We start from the raw sequence: 16,907 nt of genomic DNA, 5'->3' as shown, positions 1-16,907 counted from the left end.
AGAAGCAGCTCTCTCAGTACTCGTCTCCTTGCGAAGCAATGCTTGAACATGAGGGTCTCGCACGATTGAACTTAGTACCGACGAACTCTGCTGCGTGGAGTCCATGTCGTTCTCTCCGCCGCCATGTCCGGCCCCTTCTCCGCCGCCATGTCCGGCCTCTTCCCAGCCGCCATTATCGATCATCTCTTCGTCTTGCCCCGTGTCATCATTGCCTGCCCCGTCGGCATCCTCAACATCGTCATCCTCATCTTCAATTATCCACCGAGTATAGCCATCCATGAAACCAGTCATGAGCAGGTGCGCTTTGACACGACCATCGTCATGGGGGTCGAGCCAAACTATTCCTTTGCATTTTCGACACGGACATAAAACCTCTGTCAGGTTATTTTCCTTCATGTCCTGCACCGCCGACCGCAACCACCTGTCCACCATCGTTCCACTGACCATCGTCAACTCTGCATGGTAATAATAAACAAATTAATTAGAAAAATGCGTGCATTCATCAAAGTCATACAAAAATTCGGCATGACCTTCCTTAAAAATAGGACATATATAGATCTAGAGTTTGCCCGGAATTCGTCGAAACGGAAATAAATCGACACTTCGGAAAAACATAGGCAACTCAAAAGCACAATTTGGCGTCAACTCATGCCACACACAAAATTTCCATAAACATATCACACACACATAAACATATTTCCATTTTGCAAAAGCATGAAATTTTAATCACCTCTATCTCGAGAGGGAGCACACGGTGGAGATGATGTTGTAGGGAGATCAAAAGTGCACAAAGCTCTTCTTGACAAAGATAGATCTAGCTAGGGGCAAATAGGTCACTTAACTAAATGCTACATTTACCTAGCTACCTAATTTGGGAGGAGACAACTTCAGCTAGTGGAGGGGGAAGGAAAAAGAGAAAGGAGATGCATTAATGGAGGTGGTGTAGTTATAGCTAGAAGTAATGAAGAGAGAGAAAGGTAGGTAGAAGAGGGAGAGTAATGGGGGAGAAGTATTGAGGAAGAAGAAGAGTGAGAGTGGGAGGATGTGGGAGGTAGGGGAAAGGGAGGAGAGGAGATGGGGAGGGGGAGGTGGAAAAAGGTGGTGGGTGCTGCATCTTAGCAGTAGCGCGGGAGCAAAAGTGCGCTGCTGCTAAGAGCGTAGCAGCAGTGCGCTTTCCTATCACGCGCTACTGCTAAACGGGCCAACCGTGTGGACAATTTCAAAATTAGCAGCAGCGACGTGACTAAAAAGAGCGCTACTACTATGGCATTAGCAGCAACGCGCTTCCTGACGCCGCGCTACAGGTAAACTTAGGTCGTTGTGTACTGTCAGTGAATTTTTGTAGCAGCACGGTTTAAACATCACGCGCTACTGCAAAATTTGCACCAGTAGCGCGCTTTCCGTAACCGCGCTGCTACTAATTAGCAGCAGCGCCTCTTTTTATGCCGCGCTGGTGCTAAGATTCTGTGTATAAGGTTTTCCCTAGTAGTGTTATGGAAAAGAACTTACATGACATCTTTTGTCCTACCCTCCCGTGGCAGCGGGGTCCTATTAGAAACTAAGGGATATTAAGGCCTCCTTTTAATAGAGTACCGGACCAAAGCATTAACACTTAGTGAATACATGAACTTCTCAAACTACGGTCATCACTGGGAGTGGTCCCAATTATTGTCACTTCGGGGTTACCGGATCACAACACATAGTATGTGACTATTGACTTGCAAGATAGGATCAATAACTCACATATATTCATGAAAACATAATAGGTCCAGATCTGAAATCATGACACTCTGGCCCTAGTGACAAGCATTAAGCATAGCAAATTCATAGAAACATCAATCTTAGAACATAATGGATACTAGGGATCAAACCCTAACAAAACTAACTTGATTACATGGTAAATCTCATCCAACCCATCACCGTCCAGCAAGCCTATGATGGGATTACTCACGCACGGCGGTGAGCATCATGAAATTCGTGATGGAGGATGGTTGATGATGACGATGGCGACGGATTTCCCTCTCCGGAGCCCCGAACGGACTCTAGATCAGCCCTCCCGAGGAAGATTATAGCTTGGCGGCGGCTCCGTATCATAAAACATGATGAATCCTTCTCTCTGATTTTTTTCCTCCCCGAAAATGAATATATGGAGTTGTGGTTGAGGTCGGTGGAGTTCCAGGGGGGCCACGAGGCAGGGACGCACCCCCCCCCGGGGGGGGGCGCCCTGCACCCTCGTGGATAGGGTGTGGGCCCCCCTGATGCTGATTATTTCGCCAATATTTTTCATTAATTTCAAAACGTGTCTCCGTGGATTTTCAGGTCATTCCGAGAACTTTTATTTCTGCAAAAAACACCATGGCAGTTTTGCTGAAAACACCGTCAGTCCGAGTTAGTTCAATTCAAATCATGCAAGTTAGAGTCCAAAATAAGGGCAAAAGTTTTCGGAAAAGTAGATACATTGGAGACATATCAACCACCACTGTCGCCACTGTGTCGCACATCTGCTCGGGGACTGCGCCGATGATCCTAGCAGATGTGGAGCAGCCACGACAGCTCCATGCATGTCGGTTTGCTACGAGCGACTGCTGTTTGGGGAGTGCACACGATGCCGCATTCTGCCACCCATGGTCGGTGCTACTAGGGGCGCCATATCCCATCGAACCTGCTGGCCCCGAAGTGTTGCACGGGAATGCTTCAACCGGTTATGGCGAAGCTATTAATGGCGCTCGACGAAGCTGCAACCATTGACGTAAATTGCTACATGCGCCATTGTTTTTTCATGGATAAGAGAAGGTAGGTGTTACAACCAGTGCAAATTGCAGCTACAACCGTCAACGCCAAATGCTCCGACCGATCCCATTTTTTGTTGGAACTAGAGAAAGAAGGGGCTTCGACGGACATGCGTCAGAGCTGCAACCATTACTAAAATGCTACGTCCGACAATCAAAAAAGCTACATCTGGCTTTGAGAAAAGCTTCAACTAGATACGGGGTAACCGGAGATCGGTCACCGCACAACGCAAAAAGCTGCAACCGGCGGCGAGAAAGCTACAACCGACTTCAATAAAGGTTTCAAACGGATACGGGGTAGCTGGAGGACGGCCACCGCGCAGCCGAAAAAAGCTGCAACCGGCGTCGATAAAAGCTACAACCCGCTTCTAAAAAAGCATCAAGCAGAGAACGGCTAGCTAAAAATGGTGAGCGGCGATGACAAAGCTATGTGGCGGTGCTGCGATGGGCGCATGGCGAGCTACGACAGCAGGGGGTGGCGATGCTGGAACCGTCACCCGGCGATGATGCAACCAGGGGGTGTGAGACACGTCGAGATGGAAAGGCCGAGCTGCATCCGGCGAGCGGGCCCCTCGATCTATGGCGGCCCCGGCGAGCTGTGGCGGCGGCAAGCTGCGACAGGGCGCGATCACGATGAGGCTGACCTGTGGATTTCTTCTAGTTTTGTTCTCGCGCGTGTCCAGAAGGAGGAAGACGATCTGGATCACGTGGCAATCTAGCCGTTAATGCGTGCAAATCCGACACCTAGCAGCCGACCGGCCCACATTTTGGCCGCGCGCCAGCGCCTATCAGCGTCCTTTAGAAAATGGAGACGATGTCAAAGGGAGGAAGGCGTATGGGAGTTTAGTCCCATACCGCCAAGGGACAAGGAGTCGGACCAATTTATATAGGGGGCTCCCACTTATAACTTAGTTGATATGACAAGTGGGAACTAATGTATAAGTACAACACACACATAGTGTGCGCTCGTGAATATTGCCGTGACTTACTTGAGGCGTCTAGTGGTTTGTATATTCTTCTTTTCTTTTTTGTAACTGAGTGCAAATATAATTTTAAGTGGACCTATCAAAACCCCCAAAATTTTACTCACCGTCATGATGCCGGCCGTGGCAGAAAAAATTCACATTTTTAGCTTGTGGTGACCATGGATAGCATCATTCAGCACCATCAACATCAAGCTCATGGTGACCATGCAAAGTAACTTCGGTCGCCTAGCTACATCGATAGATCCTTCAGCACCATCAACATCAAGCTTCCTCAACCATCATTAATTCACGAGTATTTTTTGCCGTACCATGTATGCAGAGTGTGATTTTTTGCTCCTCGGCTCCATGGAGCTCGTCTTTTTTTTAAATATAGTAAAATTTACACCACATTTTGAAGTTTGAAAAACCATGGTACACATGAATATAGGGAATACTACATTGCTGTCACATAGACACTGCCCTCACGCCTGCGTGGGGGAGTCACGAAGGGATCGACGCGTATTCTTGTTTTCTTTTTTGTAACGAAGTGCAACTATAATGTTAAATGGACGTATCAGAACCCCCCAAAATTTTAGTCACTCCCAGGTTGCTGGTTGTAGCAGAAAAATTCGCGGGTTGCCAGCACTCATCATTGCTAGTTCCAGCAATTGGTGGGCGTCGATGCAGCATCCGGTGACCACAGTTCTAGCACGTGTTGACCATGGATCGCATCCTTCAGCACCATCAACATCAAGCTTGTGGTGACTATGCAAAGTAACTTCAGTCGTCTACCTACATTGATAGCATCCTTCAGCACCATCAACATGAAGCTTACTCAGCCATCATTGATTCACTAGTTCTTTTTTTGCCGTACCCTGTATGCCGAGTGTGATTTTTTGCTCCTCAGCTCCATGGAGCTTTTTTTAATAATAGTAAAATTTATAACACATTTTGAGGTTTCAAAAATCATGGTACACATGAGTACTACATTGCTGTCATATAGACACTGCCCTCACGCCTGCGCGGGGGAGTCACTTAGGGATCGACGCTTGGATGATCGATGATGATTTGTCACATAGACACTGCCCTCATGCCTGGGCCTCTTAGCGAGTGCACATATGAGCCTCGGTTGGTCCTCCCATCGCTCCACATCCCTCGTGCCGGTCCTGGATGGTGTGTGTCTCCTGATCACACGACTTCTTGTTAGGTTCCCACATACAGTGCCAACTATCATAGCATCGAGGCTAGATAATAAACTCATGGCACCCCTTGACTGGATATGAGGACCGTCATGGAGTGCATGGGATATGATGTGACAGTTAGTGTAAAAGATAATCTTCAGAACATTTTACAACTTGGCTCTTTTAGTTTTGAGTTTCCATCAATTAAACCGAAGAAGGATGTTGTGAAGCCCAATTTTAAAACGCCTCCATACAGATGGTGTTTTGTTGAAAATAGGTGGCAATTTCCTGTGTAGCCGCGTGAGAGATCAGAGTCTTATTTTATTTTCTATCTACTAGTAGTGGTCATGTAGCTATTTGGTTGTGATCAGCGTGGCCTGATAATTAAATAGTTAATATATTGTTTAGTTTAATTAGGAGAGAGAAGGAGTCATGCGCTGGTACGATTCGTACTAGTATTCGGTTATTAGGAAGTCAGTTTTGTTTTGAGCCTCCGTGCTCCTTAAATAAAGGCCATATGGCCGTGTAACAGAGGTAGAATTTTGTTTTAGTCGTGAGATCAATAAAACTACAGAAAACGTCTCGTGTTGGGGGACACCAAATATCTATGTTGCTGATTCGAGGGGATTTTGTTGCTGCTGCGTGTGGAGTCGATCCAATCTACTCAACACAAGTTTCTGATCTTACGGTCTTGCATCTTTGCTCCATCGGAATTTCTTGTTGCTGCTGCTAGTACCATGAAAGATCGGGACGTCGAACGACTCGTCATCGAGTCGACTCTCATCAAGTGGTATTCAGAGCTACGGTTGTTCACGGTACTGTGTTGATCAAGATGTCAACCTCGGTCAACAAGGGTGATGAGGTTGCTGCTGATTCTGAGGAAATAGTATGTCTAGTGTATGCAGATGATATTCCGCAAAATATTCGAGATGGTTTTGACCACACATGCAACTACATCAAGCAATGTCATGATGCGCTCGGCAAAAGGATAGATCTTCTGATCACTCGGTTTGATGGTTTGGCGGACATCATCAATATGCCGGCGACGATTTTTTCGCCACCACAGACTGCTCCGACGGCTCCACTGCATTATGCACCACCTTCTCACGACGGACATGCCGGCGTGCATGATCGCCGTTTGGCGGCACAACCTCATGCTGGAGATGATGGTCTCGATGACGGTGTTGACCAGGTGGGGTACGCGCTGATACATCTCCAACGTATCTATAATTTTTGATTGCTCCATGCTATATTATCTACTGTTTTGAACATTATTGGGCTTTATTATCCATTTTTATATTATTTTTTGGACTAACCTATTAACTGGAGGCCCAGCCTAGAATTTTTTTTTGTGTGTCTATTTTAGGGTTTCGAAGAAAAGGAATATCAAACGGAGTCCAAACGGAATAAAACCTTCGGAAACGTGATTTTCTCACCGAACATGATCCAGGGGACTTGGACCCTACGTCAAGAAACAAAGGAGGAGGCCACGAGGTAGGGGCGCGCCTACCCTCCTAGGCACGCCCTCCACCCTCGTGGGCCCCATGTTGCTCCATCGACGTACTCCTTCCTCCTATATATACCTACATACCCCCAAACGATCAGATACGGAGCCAAAACCCTAATTCCACTACCGCAACTTTCTGTATCCACGAGATCCCATCTTGGGGCATGTTCCGGAGCTCCGCCAGAGGGGGTATCCATCACGGAGGGCTTCTACATCATCACCATAGCCCCTCTGATGAAGTGTGAGTAGTTCACCTCAGACCTATGGGTCCATAGTTATTAGCTAGATGGCTTCTTCTCTCTTTTTGGATCTCAATACAATGTTCTCCCCCTCTCTTATGGAGATCTATTCGATGTAATCTTCTTTTTACAGTGTGTTTGTTGAGACCGATGAATTGTGGGTTTATGATCAAGTCTATCTATGAACAATATTTGAATCTTCTCTGAATTCTTTTATGTATGATTGATTATCTTTGCAAGTCTCTTTGAATTATCAATTTGGTTTGGCCTACTAGATTGATCTTTCTTGCAATGGGAGAAGTGCTTAGCTTTGGGTTCAATCTTGCAGTGTCCTTTCCCAGTGACAGTAGGGGCAGCAAGGCACGTATTGTATTGTTGCCATCGAGGATAACAAGATGAGGTTTTCATCATATTGCATGAGTTTATCCCTCTACATCATGTCATCTTACTTAAGGCGTTACTCTGTTTTTATTAACTTAATACTCTAGATGCATGCTGGATAGCGGTCAATGAGTGGAGTAATAGTAGTAGATGCAGGCAGGAGTCGGTCTACTTGTCTCGGACGTGATGCCTATATACATGATCATACCTAGATATTGTCATAACTATGCTCAATTCTGTCAATTCTTCAACAGTAATTCGTTCACACACCGTAGAATACTTATGCTCTTGAGAGAAGCCACTAGTGAAACCTATGGCCCCGGGGTCTATCTTCATTATATTATTCTTCCAATACTTAGTTATTTCCTTACTTTTTTACTTTGCTTTTATTTTACTTTGCATCTTTATCATAAAAATACCAAAAATATTATCTTATCATATCTATCAGATCTCACTCTTGTAAGTGGCCGTGTAGGGATTGACAACCCCTTATCGCGTTGCTTGCGAGGATTTATTTATTTTGTGCAGGTACAAGGACTCGCGCGTAGCCTCCTACTGGATTGATACCTTGGTTCTCAAAAAGTGAGGGAAATACTTATGCTACTTTGCTGCATCATCCCTTCTTCTTCGGGGAAAAACCAACGCAGTGCTCAAGAGGTAGCACGCGCCACAACCACGACACTATGAGCCTCGTCCTGAAACTTCCGTTCGTGGCGGAGTGCATGACCGAGTTGGTCAAGCTGTGTGTGTGCCTGTGGATGATGGAATTGGGTGCATAAAAATTTCAATCCCTTCGTTGTCCGGCAAGTGCGAACCAGAAGGCTATTTAGAGTGGGAGATGCATGTGGATCAAATTTTTTATGCCCATCATTATAGCAAGGAGAAGAAAGTTCAACTTGCTGGCATTGAGTTTACCGGTTACGTGCTAATATGATGGAATCAAATTTGTCGTTCAAGACATCGCCCGATGACTTGGCGAGGGATGAAAGAGTTCATGAGGCGACGTTTTGTTCCTGAGCATTATAAAAGAGATATGTACAACAAGTTGCAGCAGCTCTCTCAAGGTAATATGAGTGTTGATGAATATTACAAGGAGATGAAATTGCTTATGATACGTACAGGGACAACGGAGGATCCGAAGGCGACCATGGCATGTTTCTTTAACGGGCTAAATATCGAGGTGCAGGATCGTGTTGAGATGGTGGTCTACTACAACATACAAGATCTTGTGCACCAAGTTGTGCGTGCGGAACAACAGATTAAGCGGCGCCAAGTCAGCACAGTTTCCAGTAACACTTTGAACACGTGGCGACGCTCGCAGCATATGAGTGAGGATGTCGTTCCTAGCTCCAGGACGACAACATCAAATTGTTCTCATGGTTCCGTGCAAAAGGATGCTTCCAAATCAGGACTGTTGAGGTTTGATTCTAGTGCGCAGTCTACCACACATACTAGTGACATCGAGTGTTTCAAGTGTGCAGGAAGAGGACATATGAAGCGTGAATGCCCTAATGAGAAAAGACTGTTGCTAACGAAAGATGGCTATGCATCCGCTAGCGATGAAGAGGTTGTTTCTGACATTTCTAGTGAAAAATCTGAAGATGTTGAAAAGGTGACTGCGAGTTTTGAAGCTGCTGAATCATACCCGTTATTGATGGTGCAGCGAGTGCAAGAGGATCGCATTGAGGATAAGGGGCAGCGTTGGAATATTTTTCAAACTCAGTGCAAAATCAACAACATTAATTGTATGTTGATCATAGACGGAGGAAGCTACACTAATGCAGTTAGCAAGGACTTGGTGGATGCTTTAGCTTTGCCAAACTGGAAGCATCCACAACCACACTGCGTCGAATGGTTATATCAGTCGGGCAAATTGAAAGTTACTCACAAGGTGCGCATCAATCTTTCGGTTGACAATTACGCCGATATAGTTATCTATGATGTTCTGCCAATGAATACATGTCACTTGTTATTAGGAAGGCCATGGCAATATGATCATCGTGCTACCTATGATGGAAAGTCCAACACATATTGTTTTTGGGATGTTGGAAGGTGGCATGTGCTACAGCAGATGTTTGCCAATGATATCAAAGATGATGTTATCGTCTCAGTTAAAAGGAAGGTCGCCAAAGCTATCACGAAACCGAGGACAGCTTCGTTTCAAGGGAGAGGGCATGATGTGACCGCTAGTGCAAAAGATAATCTTCAGAACATGTTACAACTTGGCTTTTTTAGTTTTGAGGTTCCATCAATTAAACCGAAGAAGGATGCTGTGAATCCCAATTTTAGAACGCCGATGGTGTTTTGTTGGAAATAGGTGGCAATCTGATTCCTGTGTAGCCGCGTGAGAGAGCATAGTCTTATTTTATTTTCTATCTACTAGTAGTGGTCACGTAGCTATTTGGTTGTGATCAACGTGGCCGGATGATTAATTAGTTAATATATTGTTTAGTTTAATTAGGAGAGAGAAGGAGTCATGCGCTGGTACAATTCGTACTAGTATTCGGTTATTAGGAAGAGTCCCGGCCAGTTCCGTTTTGAGCCTCCGTGCTTCTTAAATAAAAGCCATACGGCCGTGTAACAGAGGCAGAATTTTGTTTTAGTCGTGAGATCAATAAAACTACAGAAAACGTCCCATATTGAGGGACACCAAATATCTTTGTTGCTGATCTGGGGGGGTTTTATTACTGCTGCCTGTGGAGTCGATCTAATCTACTCAACACAAGTTTTTGACCTTACGCTCTTGCATCTTTGCTCGACCGAAATTTCTTGTTGCTGCTGCTAGTACTGTGAAAGATCGGGATGTCGAATGACTTGTCATCTAGTCGACTCTCATCAGGAAATCCGAGGGGGAGACACACTCACGTCGAAGTCCTGACATGAGGACAACTTTCCACGGGATAGGATGACAATGGACATGCCAAGGGGTGAAATATGTCTCTTTATTTCATTTTTTCAACCCCTTCGAATGGAGGGGATGCTCCTCTATTTATAGGGACAGGTGGATGAGGACCTGATATTACAAGGTTACCTTCGGATTACAACACATAACGAGGGTACTACGGTAGTTGCATTGAACCTTTGTCGGCATATTCCTGCTGAATTTCCCGGCAACTCAGCTCTTGGGAGTAGACCAGGACCTCATCCCCTGGGGACTGGGGTGCCTTGCTAGTCCTGCATCGAGTAATCTTTGTGTGACACCACCTGAGCAGGATCCCTGCACCAAGCTCATGGCCTTGGAAATTGTATCGCCCTTTTACACTGGGTGGCCCCTCAGACGTGTGCCTGGTGGACATGTAAGGTGCAAACTTAAGGGTACCTCTAGAGGTGCCAGAAGGGTCGTGGCGGTGGCTCTCGTCCCTGGTGGCATGATGCGATGGCCGCGGTGTGTCAGGCGGCTGCTAGTGACCTTCCCCTGCCCGTGCTCCGGCCGGCTAGACCCCCTTCCCACCACTGTGCGGTTTGGGGCGAATGGCTTTCGCCAATGCCTTTTGCCCTTCTTTGATCGGCGGCATTCGTGTGGCTTGACGGTGGCGGTGGGGTTGTCTCGGATGCCTGGCCGGTGGCCTCAGTGGTTACCATGGTCGCACTTAGTCCTGGCCATGGGCAGCCTGGCCCGGCTGTCCCGGCCCGAAAAAGCCCGACCCAGCCCAGCCCGACGCTGCTCCTGGGCCGGGCTCGGGCGTAGATTTTGAGTCCGATGGTCTGGCCTGGCCGGGCTCGGGCCCGTCGTCTTTTGCAATTTTCTGAAGAAGCCCGGCCTGAGGCCCGAGGCCCGGCAGGTTTTTGCGTGTTCGGGCCGGGCTTGGGCCCAAAAACTAGGCCCGATGGCCGGGCCGGGCCGGGCCGGGCTCGGGCCTAGATTTTTTGGCTCGGGCTTGGCTAGGCCCGTCCCGATGCCTGGCCCGGCCCGTGATTTGGCCAGGTATAGTCGCACTAAAGGCGTGGCGGACGGTGTTTGGCAATCGGCGCTGGGTCATGCGGCAAATTCATTGCGACCAGTCACATGTTTAGGAGGTGGAGTTTGATTGCCGAGGGCCGTCCCCTTGTCTGGTCGTCGACAGGCCGATGGCGGCGGCGTATGTGGACGTCGTATCCTTCATTAAGGCGGCGTCGTGGCCTCTCTCTGTCCTTTGGGTGGCTTCGGGTGAACACTTTGATCCTTTCGATCGGGCGGCAGCGACACTACGGTGTTGTCTCCCTTCTTATAGGCGCTGTCTTAGAGTCCTCGCTTGTGAGGCTCGGCTTCGTTGCCGTTCTTCTACACCGTATTGTATCTTGCCTGAGTGTGTGTGGTGTAGTGTCTAGTTGTATTTGCGGGTTTGTAAGGTCGTTGCTTTATATGCAAAACGGGGCGAGAGCCGTTCCTTGTAATAATAAAGAGAGGTAGAGGCAAGAATAATTTAATGCGTTCAACTGCTCAAATTTAAGTTTCAGCCAACACTTCCTCATAAAATTTGAAGGAGTTTTGGGCGGTGTTAAAACGGGCTTGACAGCGGTCTGTTACTGCTGCAGCTCCCCCACGGTGTGCAGCGGCCGTCGTCCGCGGGCATTCTCACCTAAAACGACCTTTGCAAATCGTGACGTGTACACACAATTGTGCAGCCAGAGAAAATTAATGTTTCTACTTTTGTTTCGCTCTACTTTTCTGGTGAAAAAGAATTGGGTGTGTTTAGGGCACATCTAGATGTGCTCTAGTTATTGCACATCTAAGTGAGTGAATCAAGAATAAAGAGAAAAGGAAAAAAAGAAAGAAAATATTCACACGAATCTCAATGTAAGATCAATGACATATGACTTAGATGTGCAATATTTATGACACATCTAGATGTGCTTTAGCAAAACTGAAAAAAAATTCTCTAATTTAGAGGGCAAAAGAGCAAAACACCCGTCGTCTCACACGCGTCTGAAGTTGATCCACGTGGAAAGCGCCTACAAGCAGGATGCAGCAATAAATACTCCCCGACTTACTCGCCAACATTCCTCTGTCTCACCGTGTCCTATCACAGCACTGAGCCAGTGACTGACCACCTCCACTTATCCGGCTACTGGAGAGAGTTCTTCTTGCTAGGATCTGGACCGAGGATGGAGGCGGAGGGGGAGATCGGTGTGAGCGGGACAATGCTTCGGTGCCTTAAGGCACCTGCCTTTGTGTCTATGACATGTGGACTCAACAGGTGGCTGGTCCACATGTCAGTGACCTAAAGTCAGGTGACTTTAAGGCACCGAAGCTGCGTCCATGTGAGCGGCAGGAAGAGGACCAGGGGGGAGGGCAGCGGCGCCGGCGAGCAGATGGTGTCCGTTGGCAGCAACTCCGGCGTCATTGAGCTGGATGCTCTGGACTGCAGCTTCTGCTACGACTACCTCCGGCCGCCAGTCTTCCAGGTCCTCGCCCTCTCCCTTTGCCCTTAACCTCGTCCTCATCTAGATCTGCCATTATGCATAGTGAACTTGGGGATACCATGTCTTTTTTTTTGGTGAATTGGGGGGAGGCAAAGCGAGAAAACAAGAATTTCTGATAGGGACTACTACAGATTTAGGTTGGCTGGAACTACAAATATCTTTTTAATATAGCAGTGCTATCTTATAAAGCCAAAAAGGTGGTCACTGATCTAAGAAATTTATACTGTTCAATGGAAGCTTAACTTTCCGAAGCTTTTGTGTTTTGTGCATGAACGCTCCTTTTGTAGTTTCAATGGAAGCTTAACTTTCCGAAGAAGTTTACGAGCGTAACCGGCCTCATTAACATTGCTGTAGACAGTCTAGGAAATTGGTATCATGTCTTCATATAAGGACAGAAAGGTGGTCACTTATCTCATCCCAAGTATGAGATTTTGTGTTTTGTGCTGTTCAATGGAAACTTAACGTTCTGAAGAAATTTATTTCGGTAACTAACCTCATTGGCATTGGTGTAAACAGTCTAAGAAATTGTTATATTTATTATAGAGGTAATATCACCGGGAGTCATACAGCTTGCGCTTGATGTTCAGTTTGGTTACAAAACTTGTAAAATACGGAATTATGGTCACATAACTTGTCATTTCGTGCAAATACGGTCACTTCGTCAGTATCTCGTGCTTAAGTGACATGCCAGTGAGGCTATGACCCAATATTAGTGACTGAAACAAATTGGTGCAAGAAATGAGAGATAAAAAGGGTGCCCACTGTGAGTGACTGAAACAAATTGGTGCAAGAAAAGAGAAATAAAAAGGGCGCCCACTGTGAGTGACCAAAATAAATTGGTGCAAGAAATGAGAAATAAAAAGAGCTTGGTCAGGGTTTGAACTCACAAAATCATATACATGAACGCACTAACGAACCACTTCACCAAGCACAATTTCATGTCTTTGTGGAGATACATTTACTTTTACACTGAAGCAACATTTTTTTATCGATTCTGTTCTCCCGGATTCGGCCAGAAAAATAGGTTTGCGAAAAATCACTTTTCGCCAGAAATTTTCAAAATGAAATTCGATTTGAAAGAAGGGTCAAAATGTATAATGTTTAACTCAAAACGTAAACAAACTTGTTCACGAGCAAGATTTTTTTTGGAAGGAGCTGCAAAATCTGGTTTTCAAAATATCTCGGCAATTCCGGGTTTTTTTGACTGGAATTTAGAGTTTAATTTTTTATGTCTAAATATATTTAGTTTAACACATTACATTAAATAAGTGCTTCCTGTACAGTGGTCAGTCCGACTCCTTTCCTCTAGGAAGTCGTGAGTCCAATTCATTGTTGCAGCACCCAGAACAATATTTTAAATAATGTATTTTTAAATGAATGTGAATAACACAATTTTTTCCCAAAATAGGATCTGATATTGTATGCCCATATGAGGATTTAAGTTACATTCATGTATTGTTAGACTAGCTTCTCTCGTTTAAATTCAAAACTTTTGGGCGTTCAATTTTTTCCCTTAATGGAAATTTGGTTAGAAAAAAATTATTTGCATATGACTAGTCATCATTGCAAATATATAAATTTTCAGTGGTTCTCTTTGTGAACACAAATAGGTACTTGGTGTAGTGGTTAGCTCATGTGCGTGGGTAGGTGGTCATGGGTTCGCCTTTGTTGGTAATTAAATAAATTCGAGGGCTCCGGTGCAAAATAAAAACCTCGCGCGCATGGCCCTGAAGCGACATCTGTCATTGACAGCGGGCACGTACCTGCGTGGCATGCCACGCCTGCGGCATATACGCGTGCAAACAGCCGGAGTGACCGTATTTGCACCTAAACACTAGTTAGATGACCACTAAACTGCACATCCAACACAAGTTCTGTGACTAGCAGTGATATTACCTCTTATATAACCAGATTTCACTTTACGCAGAACTGTCTCTTTGATTTAGGGAAACCAGCGGCAAAGTAGGCCTATATATGCAAAAATGTGTGTAGCATGAGCAGGTGTTGTATTGTACCTTTCTGATAAGTACTGTACATTTTCTTGATTAATTTGTGATACACAGTGTGTTATGGGGCATATTATTTGTTCGTCCTGCTATGGCAAGCTCCTGAACAAGGACAAGTGCCACGTGTGCTCCATCACCGGCGGCTACAACCGCTGCATTGCGGTCGAGCAGATCCTAGAGTCTGTTCGGGCCCCTTGCTCCAACACCAAGTACGGTAACGGGTGCACCGTCAAGACACATTACCACGAGCTGAAGGATCACGAGAAGCCATGCCCCCGCGCCCCCTGCTTCTGCCCTGAAGCCGGGTGTGGCTTTGTCGGATCCACCGGTGTGCTCATGCGCCATTTCACGGATGATCATGGCTGGCCATCAACTGAGTTCAAGTTTGGACGTGATTCCATCCTGCAGATATGATCCAGGAAGGAATGCATGTTCTCCACAGCAAAGAGGGTGGCCGCCTGTTCCTGGTGAAATTCACACCGGTGCCACCTTTCGGCAATGCAGCCTCCTTCTTGCGTGTTCATGCTCACGCCGTTGTGGGGGAGCGCAAGTTTAGGTGTCAGGTTGGTTACAACTGCAACACCATTGGTTGGCATCAGTATTCAAATCTCCATCCCAGAAGCACCAATCTGTCCAACGGCTTACCGGTGGACGATGGCAGTTACTCACTGGTTGTGCCAGCTGTTCCTGATTACTTACCCGCTGCTAACAGGTCGTGTGGAGAACATCTCGAGTTTTTGACGAGCTCAATGGTCACTATCTCAAGGGTATCTTGAGTTTTTGACGAGCTCAATGAGATTGAGATCCTAGTTACGCAAGGAGCTGTTCACAGGTCGTGTTCTACTTGAGAGTTGTTTCCTCAGTTCGTGTTCTACTTGTTGTATGTTTTATTTCCAGCCTCAAGGCTGCAACTAAACGTTGGTGAACTTTGTACTTCCTCCGTTCCAAATTACTCGTCGCAGAAATGGATAGAACTAAAATACATCTAGATACATGCATACCCGCGACAAGTAATTCGGAACGGAGGGAGTAATAGTTTAGTTGTGTGCATCTTCAGATGTAGAGATTGTACTTAACTGTGTAAGTCAGCTATGTTGACGGGTGCTTTAGTTCCATGTTACAATCTGAAGCCATGGCTCATGTGCATGCTATATGCCAGTAGAAGATTACAGGTGCAAACTTGCCATTGAATCACATCTCTTGGATAATTAGCAGCTATGTAGTTATTGCACAACATAGTTGCTAATTATCCAAAAGATGTGATTGCATGGCAGTTTGCACCTGTAATCTTTGTTTCTGCTTTGGACTCTGCTATGTGTCCATTCTTACTCTAGAAACATAGCAGAGTTCGATGTTTACTCTAGCTTAGTTTCTGCTTTGAACTCTTCTATGTACTGCGCCTATTTTGCTTCTGCTGTCAGCTAGAGTGGCTTCTTGAATATTGTTGCTGATGTTTCCACATGTCAAAATTGATTGGATGTAAGTAGTGAGTACAAGTGTCCTCTGTTTTGCCATTCTTAAAGCTTACCCATGGCTAGAACAGTCCAGCCGGTTCAAGCAAAGCCTTGCATCATTTAAAATAACTCTTGGTCGGATTTCGGTAAAATCTATCTATGTATTGCTTGGCGTGTAGGTTGAGTTTGGATTTGAAATATTGTGAAGCAATATTCTTATATTAATTTGTGTTAAAAATGTTGCCAACACCTTTCATTAATACTCCCTCCGTATTGAAATATATGTCGTTGGAGAAGTTGAACTACAGTTGCTTCGTTGGAGAAGTTAAAGTACAGTTGCTTCAACGACATATATTTCGGTACAGAGGGAGTATGATAGAGTAGTGGTGCAAGGAGAATCTCAGAAACTTATGATACAGGTTTCAGGAAACCAAAAACCTAAAGAAAAAAATGAACATCTATTAACAGCCGCAGAAGCAGAAGTAGATGAACAAGACGTTGGACATCAATGGGATCGTCATGCCAGATGTTCTAGTCCTTTCTTTGTTTCTCTTTATCGAAAAAAGGGTTTCTGTTCTGATACCGTATCGATAGTACCATCACCTCAAATGGTACTTTGTTGCCTAAGTCGACTGATGCTAGAAGAATCCAGTAGTATAGGCCCATTTGTCTATTACGCTGCCCATACAAACTACTCACCAAAGGCATGGATATTAGAGCTAGCAAATATGCTCATAAGTTGTTTAGTATTCAACAGAATGCCTTCATTAAGGGGAGGCACATAGTTGATGGAATCTTATCTCTACATGAGGTTCTGCACTATACTCACATTAAAAAGCAAGTGGGAGTGGTTCTCAAACTTGATTTCGAGAAGGCGTATGACAAAGTCAATTGGGACTTTTTGCTTGATTGTCATAGGAAGCGTGGGTTTAGTCCTAAGTGGTGCGGATGGGTCTCTCAAATTCTAAAAAATGGCACAGTT

At 45.6% G+C, this 16,907-nt stretch overlaps 1 pseudogene; it reads left to right on the top strand.

Annotated features, from left to right (window-relative positions):
• The first annotated feature begins 12,074 nt into the window (after window positions 1-12,074).
• On the top strand, window positions 12,075-15,444 carry LOC123057611 (E3 ubiquitin-protein ligase SINA-like 11; annotated as a pseudogene).
• The last annotated feature ends 1,463 nt before the right edge of the window (window positions 15,445-16,907 follow it).

The sequence above is a fragment of the Triticum aestivum genome, chromosome 3A, assembly GCF_018294505.1.
Source record: "Triticum aestivum cultivar Chinese Spring chromosome 3A, IWGSC CS RefSeq v2.1, whole genome shotgun sequence".
Lineage (NCBI taxonomy): Eukaryota > Viridiplantae > Streptophyta > Magnoliopsida > Poales > Poaceae > Triticum > Triticum aestivum.
Note: the sequence above shows the minus strand (reverse complement) of the source record. Positions and strands in the feature narration are given on the sequence as shown.